A 12037-nucleotide genomic window follows, 5' to 3' on the forward strand; every position below is an offset into this window, starting at 1 on the left:
GCTGTTCACACTATCCACTTGACAACAGACATGTGGACCAGTTGCCAAGCCCTTGATTACATGTGCATCACTGCACACTGGGTCTCTTTTGCAGGGTCTTTTGCAGGGGTTAGAGACAAGTCAAGTGCAGTTGCTGACCTGGACACAGTTTTTCAAGCTTCTCGGAAACATGCAACATTAGCCATGTTTGCCATGGAGAAAAGTCATACTGCAAAAAACATTTTGGATGAGTTTCAAAGTAAGGTCTCTGAATGGCTGCAACCAAGAAATCGCATAGTTGGTTATGTTTCCATGGATAATGGCAGTAATATAGTTAGGGCCATGCAGGACGGTGACTATTTCAGAGTGTCGTGTTTGGCGCACTGTATAAACCTGGTTGTTCAAGATTTCTTGAAAACTGAACCCCAAGTCAAGAAGTTACTGTCTATGTGCCGAAGAATCTGCATACATTTCAGCCATTCTTTTAAGGCCCGGGAGCAGCTGAGGAGCATTCAACATGTACGTAAAGTGCCAGTCAAAGGACTCATCCAGGAGGTGGCAACACATTGGAACTCAACCTTTTACATGCTTGAGCATCTGTTTGAGCAGTGCATGGTAATCAATGACTATATCTTTACAGCAGGTTCTGCTATGAATGACATGAGGCTAGATTTGGAGGAATGGCAGCTAGTTAAAAGCCTGACAGACATGCTTCGTCCTTTTGAGATCTTCACGCGTGAAGTCAGCAGGAAGGACTGTTCTTTGAGCAGAGCTATCCCATTGTTGCGCATGGTAGAGCACCAACTGAAGGCGGTGTCTTCAACGTTCAGAGATGATGTTGGAAAGCAAGCTGCATATCTGTTGGCGGAGAACTTATTAAGCCGCCTAGTTGCCAATGAAAGGCTTCAAAAGATACATACAGAACAACATTACATTTGTGCCACTATTCTGGATCCACGGTACAAAAAGGCAGTGGCCAGCAAAGCATTCATTCCTTTTGATGAGGCAGATGTTTCAAAGTACAAACATTGGTTAGCTGTGTCAGCCAGTTGATTCGAAAAAGATCGGCAGAAAATTCAAGGGGCCGTCAGAAGTCCAACTGAATCAGCAGGCGATCCAGCGTCAAGTTCCACTTCTGAATCTGTGGGCGAAGGGAGTAACTTTCCCTCACAGCCGTTAAAGACATCAGCAGCAACCGTATCATCATCCTCACCTGCACCAGGCCCACCCATAATATTGTTGGAAGCGCATTGGCTAACCCATCAAGGGTTTGTTCGTTCCAGTGCTTAGAAGGCCACAGATGGTACGCAAAGTGGAGCAACCGTGGAGAACCTTGAGTTGATGGTGCAGGCCTATCTGGATGAACCAACACAGGTCTTTGCTAATACGAACCCATTGCTGTATTGGTACAGGAAAATGGCTCTATGGCCACTGATCACCAACCTGACTATAAATTATTTGTCTTGCCCACTCGCAAGCGTGTCCTCTGAACGTGTTTTCAGTGCTGCTGGTGCCATTGTAACTTCAAAAAGGACCCGCCTCTTGGCCAAAAATGTGGAGAGGTTAACAATGATCAAGATGAATCAGCACTTGATACCACCAGATTACAAAGTACGTGAATGCACGCAGGACGAAGAGGACACCGACTTAGGTGACGGAAGTTCTTGTCTGTTACCTGACCTACTCCCGTCTCAATTCATGAAGTTGGAGGACGAGCTGTACTTCCCTGACACCGAGCCCTGAAAATGACTTCCTTTTTTTCGTCCTTATTCAATTTTATTCCTGTGTGTCTTTCTTTGTTTTGCAACTTTTACCACAACAAAACTGTAATCACCTAATCACAACAAGTCCATCAGCAGCACTGTCTTCATCTCATATTCCTTATTGATTTGAAGGTGCCTCAGTCTGCATTCCTGAAGTTCACAAGTTCACAACTCAATCATGCTCCTTTATACTCCTCCTCCAGACTCCCCCTATCCATTTCCCTCAGCGTTTAGGTTCTGTTCTGTCCCTGTCCTCAGCTGCCCAGCAAGTAGTGGGCAGCTGCTATGTTTAGGTTTTGGTGCAGTGGCGCAACCTGGACTTTGATGTAAGTTCTGTGCTAAGGTAATTTCTGCAAATTCTCCTGTGCTGCACCTCCGAATGTGTTTTGATGCATCATGTGCCTTGTTCTTACACCTCTGAATGTGTTGTTTATGCATCATGTGCTCTCCTATGCTGCACCTCTGAATGTGTTTTTTTGATGCATCATGTGCCTTGTTCTTACACCGCTGAATGTATGTTTATGCATCATGTGTTTTGTTCCCAGGCCTATACTCCTAAATGTACGGTGATATTTAGTTGGTTGTTTTCTCCTAGTACAGGTGTTCCCTGTGAGGTCCTGGTTCCCTGCATAATATTCTCCTAAGGTGGTTAGGCTTCCGTAGGTGGTACTTACCGGTTACCAGTAGTTACTGGTTGTGTGCTAAAGTGATTTATACTCTATGTTCTAAGTGCTAATTCTAACAGTATTTCTAGTTATAAAGTGCTGATTTCTGACAGTGGTCCAGGTGGCCCTGTCTTGTACATCTCCCCTGTAAATTCTGCCCGTGCCTGTTGGCAGGCACATTGTAAAGTGTGTGTTTTTATCTAATGTGTTTTGGTGTAATACAAAGGCTATTTTTATACATAACCTTGTGTGGAGTTTCCTTTGTGGTGGGCCTTGGGTGTTGTTGCTGGGGGTGCATGCGCAAACACTTAACTCACATTGCCTCTGAGTTTAGCCTTACTGCTCGTGCTACGTTACCAAGGGGGTGAGCAGGGGTTATCTTGGCGCTTAACTCCCTTGCCCTGACGTGGAAGTGGTGGTCTCTGACTGACTTTGGCGCAAGCCCTGGCCGGCCACGGATCCCATTTCTAACATTGGCTCGTTCATAATGATGTTGGCAATGTTTTAGGGGGGTTTGGTGTTCTTTGGCTCAGAATTGGCAGAATTTTAGCCTTTTTAGGTGTTTTGCGGGCTCGTGTGTTTGGGTGAAAACTAAGTGAAAACTAGTCGTAGACCTTCCTTCTTCTTCTTCTTCAAAGAGCGCAGTGGTTCGATTTTGTTCTGCCTTGCTGAGATTCTTGTGAATCGCTGGAACAAGCGACTGTCCAGGTGAGTTTCAAGAGGATCAAAGTAGTGGAAGTGCTGAAAACAGCAATGTTTTGTGAACAGCGCAATTTGCCATGTTTTGAATATACTAGTATTGCATGTTTTTGGGAGGCTTTTTGGGGGGCTTCTAGGTTTCTGTGGGTGGGTTTTGGGGTCTGGGAGCACTGCTGGCACAGTCTAATGTTGATTGCATTTGTTTTTCAGGAAATCCATGGTGGAAAAGGGGAGTTAGGGCCTAGCTGCACAGCTTATTTGGACTGAATTGAAGGTAGTAGGCCCATTATTGCTTTTTGCCTGTTTGGGGGTGTTCTACTTGTTTCCGCCTGGGTTGACGGGTCTGGGGGCATTGCTGTGAAGGTCTAATACCGGATAAAAGTGGTTTGGATAAAATCGGAGGTGAAAAAGTTTTTCCATTTTCAGGAATTTCGCTCACTTTAGCGTTTTCGGGGGGCTGTTTGTGGGGGTTCCTGGTGTTTGTGGGTGGGTTTTGGGGTCTTGGAGCAACGCTGGGTATGGATACTTTTGATTGCAAGAGGTTTGATGGAAATCCATGGTGGCAAAGGGGAGTTAGGGCCCAGCTGCAGAGCGCGCGTGGAGTGATTTTGGAAATTTGCCTAAAAATTTCTGGCCCCATTTTTGTATTTTTGCTTTTTGGCTGTTTGGGGGTCTTCTACTTGTTTTCGCCTGGGTTGACGGATCTGGGGGCATTGCTGGGAAGGTATAATACCGGATAAAAGTGGTTTGGAGAAAATCGGAGGTGAAAAAGTGTTTGCGTTTTTGCTCTCTTGCTTGTCTTTGGGGTGCTGTTTGGGGGGTTGCTGGTGTTTGGGGGTGGGTTTTGGGGTCTGGGAGCACTGCTGGCACAGTCTAATTTTGATTACATTTGTTTTTCAGGAAATCCATGGTGGAAAACAGGAGTTATGGCCTAGCTGCACAGCGCGCTTGGAGTGATTTTGGAATAAGGCCTAAATATTTCTGTGTGAGCTTTTCCGGTTTTGATTTTTGCCTGTTTGGGGGTCTTCTACTTTTTGTCGCCTGGGTTGACGGGTCTACGGGCATTGATAGGAAGGTCTAATACCGGATAAAAGTGTTTTGGAGAAAATCCGTGGTGAAAAAGTTTTCACTTTACAGAGTTTTCGCTCACTTTCGTGTTTTCGGGGGCCTGCTTGGGGGGTTCCTGGTGTTTGGGGGGAATGGGGGGGCTTGGAGCAACGCTGGGTATGGGTAGTTTTTATTGCAAGTGGTTTGAAGAAAATCCATGGTGGCAAAGGGGAGTTAGGGCCTAGCTGCAGAGCGCGCGTGGAGTGATTTTGGAAATTTGCCTAAAAATTTCTAAGTCCCCATTTTTGTATTTTTGCTTTTTGCCTGTTTGGGGGTCTTCTACTTGTTTCCGCCTGGGTTTACGGGTCTGGAGGCATTGCTGGGAAGGTCTAATACCGGATAAAAGTGGTTTGGAGAAAATCGGAGGTGAAAAAGTGTTTGCGTTTTTACTCACTTGCTTGTCTTTTGGGTGCTGTTTGGGGGGGTTTCTGGTGTTTGGGGTGGGTTTTGGGGCCTGGGAGCACTGCTGCCACAGTCTAATGTTGATTGTATTTGTTTTTCAGGAAATCCATGGTGGAAAAGTGGAGTTATGACCTAGCTGCACAGCGCGTTTGGACAGAATTGAAAGAAGGCCGAAAATATTCTAAGTATGAGATTTTCCATTTTTACTTTTTGCCTGTTTGGGGGTGTTTTGCTTTTTTGCGGGTGGGTTGGCGGGTCTTGGGGCATTGCTGGGAAGGTCTAATACCGGATAAAAGTGGTTTGGAGAAAATCCATGCTGAAAAGCGTTTTGGCACTTTTTTTTAACTTAGGGCTCGTTAGGGTTAGCAGCAGTATTGCATGTGTTTGGGGGTGTTCTAGATTTTTGCAACTGGGTTCTGGGGTCTTAGAGCACTCGTGGGAATGTGTAATTTTGGTTGCAAGTGGTTTGAAGAAAATACATGGTGGGAAAGGGGGGATTTGACCTAGTTAAAGAAAGCGTTTGCCACTATTATTAACTTATGGCTCGTTAGGGTTAGCAGTATTGTATTGCATGTGTTTGGGCGGGGGTTCTAGATTTTTATGACTGGGTGGGGTCTTGGAACACTTGTTGAAATGTCTAATATTGATTGCAAGTGGTTTGAAGATAATCCATGGTGGGAAAGGGGGGTTTTGGGCATACTTTCGGAGTGCGTTTTGGCACGATTTGAAATTACGCCTCTGCGAGGTAGCAGCAGAATTCTGCATGTTTTTGGGAGGGTAATGTGGGGTGTTCTAGATTTTGGGGATTGTCATCTCTGAAAGTGACAGTATAATTTTTGCACTACACAGCTTGCCTTATATATTTTTTTATCCGAGGTGTCTTTAACACTAACTGTTGTGTTTTTCCATCATCAATTACAGGAAGGCTTTTACCCTGTGCCATCGATGTACTACTCAGGCTTACAATTAGCGACCCGCAAATCTGCATCAGGCAGGCAGTGGACAGTGTCTCTGGTCACCAAGATTGATCGACGGAGCATCCGATGGAATGAAGGAGTACCGCGAATAAGAGGAATGGCTGGATGCATCAACTTCACAAATTCAACGGGACAGCTACAAAAACAGTAACAGTATCCAAAATTCTCCTTATCTTTTAAATGATATTCTTGTGAACTTGAACTTACTTCTCCGAGTGTGACTCTGTGCGTTTGTTTGATCTCTGCTTCAAATTCATCCCTCCAGCTATTTGATACGTCTTTGCTATGTTTAACACTAATTTAATGTTCTAAGTGTTTATTCTCTCTGAGGGCAGAGAGGCAAGTGAAATTGCGTAATGACTGCAGCCCTGTACTTTCAACTTGTTTCTTCGTAGTTACTAGTGAGTTGCAGTAAGTATAGTACTACTTTTCAGTAAGCTAACCATTCATTTAGTAAACAACTTCTGGAATGCAGTAGTGCACTTCCTTTATGTCCCTTTAAAGATTTATCAATATCTTCAAATCCAAAGATTTGTTTCTCTTCATTTGTTGTTTGACTGTCCATGCTGTGTTTTTTTTCCTCTCTACCAAACTTTCCCAAAAAGCCCCATTCCCATCCAATTTTCAAACCCTAACACTCTTCCCCCGGGCTGTGTGGTATTTCATTGAGGTGTGACTGACAACAACAATAAATTCCACACACTTGCTGGGGAGGACAAGGTCAAAGCAACCAGAAGTTCAAGTGCACCATCGTGGATTGATAAGAACATCCTCCCCCTACACGACGTGAACAATCAAATGCTTAATGCTTACCTTACGTTGGCACTGCTTAGGCTACAATTTAGGGCACTGTTTTGTACCATACTATCTATTGTACTGTTTCTAATGCTACGCTCAGGCCACTCAATGTTTAATTTCCTCTTTTTTTCATATGGTGATACTGCCAGTGTGTACCACTACTGCTACCAGCACAACAATGATATTGCATCCGTCGAGGATTCAAGTCAACTACCAACCTTAATCACCATTTGCAATGCAGCCAGCCCTGGGGCTATCCCGATTATCAAACACAAATCACAGGTAAGATAAGCATATTGGAGAGGTAGTAGAATAATGGGCTAGGAGGACTAAGTAGGGAGGAGATCAGAGACTGACAGTACTACTAGTAAAGTACAGTAGTAGGGCTACTAAATGTACTAACTTGGTTACTTGCATTTTGGTACATTTCAGGACTAGATGTTTCATTCATGCTGGTAAGTTTGAAGAAAACAAACGTCCAGTATCCACCGCCAACCCCCACACAAAATAATATATGAACGCGTATACTGTGTTTTTGTAAGAAAAATAATTATTAAAAAATATATATTCGTGTTGTTTTCAGCACAACAATAATAAAATTAATTCCCCGAACTCACCCCCCTCCCGAACCCAACCAATGTCAAAAAGTCCAAAAGTCCCCTTTCCCAAACACCCAATTCCCCCCCCCAACAGTCTTTAAAAAAGGGGCAAGGGACAGTCACTTCCTCCGGTGGCGTAGTTTGGCAAGCTGTTGCTGCATGTCCCGCTGCTCTTTGCGGAGGTCCCGGAGCTGGCGCTGATGTTTTTCGGCCAACCGCTCCAGGTAGTCCACTCTTCTGCGTAGCCGGCGCACACGAACCATTCAGGATCTGGGGGGTCGCTGATGTTGCTGCTGTGCGGTGGTGGCGGGAGGCTGTCGGGCCACGGCTCCGTTTGGCTAGAGGCTTCTGGCTGGTGGACCCGGGGCAGTGGAGGAGGATGTAGATGTTGATGTCTCCTCATGCTCCCGAGCCCACAACCGCCGATACTCGGCACAAATAGCCTCCAGCCTACGGGCCCTGGCCCGGACAGCCATCTCCTTACGGGTGAGCATCTATGAAGAAAGAAAAATACTGTAGCCAATAGTCTTTAACATAAAGTCAAAATAATTCAACGGAAATTTGACACTCAGTAACACCAGCAAGTAGCAAACACAGTATAACATTTTGGCATGTATCTTTCCGCCGTCTTTGTAAGCCTGTGGCACTGTGAGTTTCAGGAATTCCACTAGCAGCACTATAGGTGGACTCACTACTACATACTTAGTCAGAGAGAACTAAAAAAAGGCCTTTTTTACTTGTTAGGTTTTGCCTGCAAGTGCGCACGTAGTGCGCATGCGCTAGCAAAACCTCTTGAGTTCTATATCTGATCGATGACCCGCCTCTGTCTTTCATTGGCTAGCTCCATAAATGGAGGCTAGCCATTGGGAGACAGAGGCTGTCAATCGCGCTTTCTCGGGGAAAACGCGATTCGGGGGCGTTTCTCGGGCTTTTTTTAAGCCCCGCCCCTTTGTCCCGGGCCGCGCTGCGATTGGCTGCCGGCCCGGGACACCCCCGTGACGTCATTCCCGGGCCGCGCTGTCATTGGCTGCCGGCCCGGGACACCCCCGTGACGTCAGCCAATCACAGCACGGCCCGGGACCTGACTTGTTAATATTGTGATCTTGCTAGTTTCTTATTTTCTCCAGGATATAAAAATCTCCCGATGCGACCCAGGTGGGACTTGAGCCCACAATCCCCAGCTCCGGAGGCTGATACCTTATCCATTAGGCCACTGGGCCAGCTGAAACAAGCGCTCGATACAGGAAGTCTCATGGCTACTCAGCGCGCGCCCACTCGCACTGAACGGAAGCTGAGGAGGATCAGATGGAACCGAGGGCTCCCCGCAGGTGACCCCAGAGAGAAGAGGGGGAACAGCCTAACCCGACGCATGGGCTTCGGACTCAGAGGGGCCATGACGGCCGCCGAACACGCCACCCGTTCGCCTCCCGTACCTAACGTGGTCTGGAGGACTAGTGGACACGCTTCATTCAGAGGTACCCTCCTATCCCACGCACACTCGAGAGGAGGAGAGCAATCAAAGTTACTCTGATCTACTGACTAGTTATGCAATTTTCACTTTCTAATTCACTGTTCTGACGGAAATGGAGAACTACAGATCCCAGGGTGCTCTTCGGCAAGTATTAGCTATACCTGGAGCGAATCCGCACGGCGCATGCGTCCAACGGAGTAAAAATCACGCTTCACGAATGGAATACGAGTTGACGCGCACGAGCTCGTGGCTAGGGTTCTCAGTAAGCATAACAGTGCATTCTGGAAGTTGTTCCAAGTACCGGTGAGTAGCAAAATACCATCGAAACGGCGGGATTCCATTCAGAACTGGTAACTCGAGTTCTTTCTGCCGTGAAGAAAGGCTCTATTCCCACGCAATGGGGCGCTTTGTACCGAAGCACAAAGCAGCCCCTTCTCCGGTAACCCATCTCAAGCCAAGAGTAAATGTATGCAAACGCTGACATTTCCGAGTCAATTCGGGAAAGGACTGCGCAGATAATTCATACCTACCTGCGCATAAAACCACATTCAACCCAAAAGAAAAAAACGAAATGAACGAACTGCTCTGAGCCAAGCAACCATCGCATACCATGGTGCTTCGAAACGGGGCTGTCGCGCGGAGCCGCAAGTTTAGCAGTGCTCTGTATACTGCACTGTTTTAACCTTTGAGTAAGGTGTGCTAAACGCCCCACCAACCGGCAAAAAAATCCTAATTCAAACAATCATTCATTCATGCATTCGTGCATCCATAATTCTACATCCCTGTGTTACATTCGCGTTTGTTACTTCAACCTAAGTGCTAAAGGAGAAGGCGAATTCAAGCGGTCGCCCCCGGACAACGGCATTCTCAGGGGTCTTTTTGTTCGGCTTTTGAGTGCCCTGCATATAAAGACATGCGGGGCTGTCAAAACACGCGGGCCAGGCTGTGGGTGAGACGGGATATGACGTGCTTGACATCTGTCCAAGCACAGCGCACGTATTATTCAGGTCACTGGCTTCACGTGCTGAAACCTTTAGACCTCTTCTGTAACATTTCGAATGTTATTACTGCGCTAGGAAACAAAACACAGAGAAAAACAAATCACTCGTTATGGCTGCATCAATAGCTAATGTAGAATGAATGATCATTGTAGTACTGTCCTAGCCATCCATAACTAGACTGACTACCTATTGTATGCAAGAGCAGTGGTTCTACACCTAGGGTCCGTGAGGCCTATTCACGTGGGTCACAACGGTTTAACAAAATTAAATATGAAAATTAACACATTATAAACTATCTGTAAATAAAGAAGTAAAACTGAAAATGTGAAAACTTTATATATTGGATTGTGAATTAGACATAGTATTTGAATATTTGAGCATTTGTTTGATGTATACCTTTATGTATTGGTTTGAGGTTCAAATCATAGAAATTGCGTAGGCCGGGGGTCCTTGGCTTCTAATGAGGACTCAGTGCCAATTGGGTGGGGGAGGGGGGTCCCCAGGTTCCAGTAATGTACAGTGCTGTTCTGGGTTTTTCTGGAGGTATTGTAGCACATGCACCTTTTCACAGCAGTCTTTCCCGATTTTTTGCCTGTTATGGTCCTCAGCCTTTTCAGATATTAAGACTGTGCACTGACAGTGTAGTTCAGTGAAACAGTGCATGTGATACATATCTAAACTTGTACTTTTTATTAGGCTCCACCCAACTGGATTGTTGAACTTTGGATTAAGGCCATGTTAGGTTGGCAGAGAAAATGCACTAATGCTGTGGAAGTCAAATGTCATATATGGGCTGGAGTGTGTATCTACACCACCCGGAATGAGCGTCAGTGCCAAAAGTTCCACTCAGACACCCCGGACTGGTGCCGTTAACGGTCAGCACGATGAATGATAGTTTTGATTCTATCCCGTGCCTCTTTAATCCACTACCAGACGCCCTGCCACTTTATATCTTGCAGATTCCTGCTCTCTCCCTTTGTGAGGGTGTTTCCATATGTCTCTTTTTTCCTCTTTCCAGTGGGTTTGTTTTACCCTCTCTTGCTCGTGGTCAATGTCTGATGAGGAAGAATAAGTGTCAGTCACAAAAAAAGAATATCAGTGGGCTCCACCAGCAGCCACAAACTCAAATTAAGTACTGCCATCCACATATTCAACAAACGTGTGAGTCCAGAAAGCACTACTGTGCTATGGCTGGACTGCAGATTAAAAGCCCAGCAGGGTCACATGGCAAGAAACTGTACTTTGCCATGTAGGAAAAGCTGCTTTATATAATACCCAAGTCCCCCCTAGAAGCCCAACAGCACCCATTGGCATTCATTCTCACCAAGAGGCACGTAGGGATTGAGCGACGTTACGTTTAGATGTTGGTAGGAGAGGTTTGCTGCAACATCTGTCTAATGAGGGTGGCTAAGTATACTCCACCGTGTACTGCAGTGGGAAGACTGATCAACAACAGGGTGTGAACATGGTCTTTACCATGTACAGTTACGAGAAGGAGCCGCGTTAACCCGCTGAGCTACCTCAGTAACATTGGAAGCCGGGATCTGCCAGTTACACGGACTCTGTCCCAGCCCTGCGATATTTTCAGCGCTTCTGCCCCCCCCTCCCGTTGTCACCCCCCCTCCCTGGCTAATCACCCCTCCCCTGCCCCTACTCCTTCACTACTGCCGCCTTGATGCAGGATGCGCCCTCCCCCGCACATCTCCTGCCGAGGGGGGGCCCGCACACTGCCCCGCACTGCCTGGCTCCTGCAGCAGTCTCAGCCACGAGAGGACCCCGCATCCGGCTAGATCCCTCCAGCGCCATCCAACCCCCACAAGGCACTACACCCCCAGCACTCCGTGCATCGTCGACACATCCTGGAGCCTCCAGTGACCCCCTCTTGCCCTGCACATCTCCCCCCCCCCCTACAGCCCACCCCAGACCCGCAGCCCTCTGCCCTCACCTCACACTCTGGAGCCGCCACTCTTCTCCTGACAAAAATTCCCCGGACAGAAAGATGCCAGAGACACACGGACATAGAATTAAATAAATAAATACACACAGACACATCGGTGAGAAAGGTTGCTTTTATTTAAAGTTACAATTCGTGTCTCCCTGTTGCCTGCTTGTGCCTCCGTTTTCGTGTCTCCCTGTTGCCTGCTTGTGCCTCCGTTTTCGTGCCGTGACTCTGTTGCCTGCTTGTGCCCCTGTTGCCTGCTTGTGCCTCCGTTTTCGTGCCTGTGAGACTGAGTACAGGCTGTGAGTGCAGGCTGTGAGTGCAGGCTGACGGACTGTGCGTACCTGTGTATGTGTGCAGCTATGTGTACAAGAGCTAAGTGATGCTGTGTATGTGTGTGTGATGCTATATGTGTATTATGCTATGTGTATGTGTGGGTCTGTAGCTGTGTATGTGTGCAGATGTGTCCAGGAGCTGAGTGATGCTGTCTGTGTGTAATGCTATGTATGTGTGATGCTATGTATGTATAATACTGTGTGTGTGTGTGTAACTGTGCATGTCTGTAGCTGTGTGTGTATGTAGCTGTGTATACAAAGCCTGTCAATGTGTGTAGAGGAGGAGCTCTGTGTGTGTGTGT

The 12037-nt window shown here is 46.8% G+C and overlaps 1 non-coding gene across 1 annotated transcript; it reads right to left on the reverse strand.

The window, feature by feature from the left end:
- Positions 1-8136: 8136 nt before the first annotated feature.
- Positions 8137-8209, reverse strand: TRNAR-CCG (transfer RNA arginine (anticodon CCG)). The gene has a single exon. It is a non-coding gene; the product is annotated as a tRNA-Arg (tRNA).
- Positions 8210-12037: the final 3828 nt, after the last annotated feature.

Source organism: Lissotriton helveticus, chromosome 5_1 (assembly GCF_964261635.1).
Source record: "Lissotriton helveticus chromosome 5_1, aLisHel1.1, whole genome shotgun sequence".
In the NCBI taxonomy this organism is placed as follows: domain Eukaryota; kingdom Metazoa; phylum Chordata; class Amphibia; order Caudata; family Salamandridae; genus Lissotriton; species Lissotriton helveticus.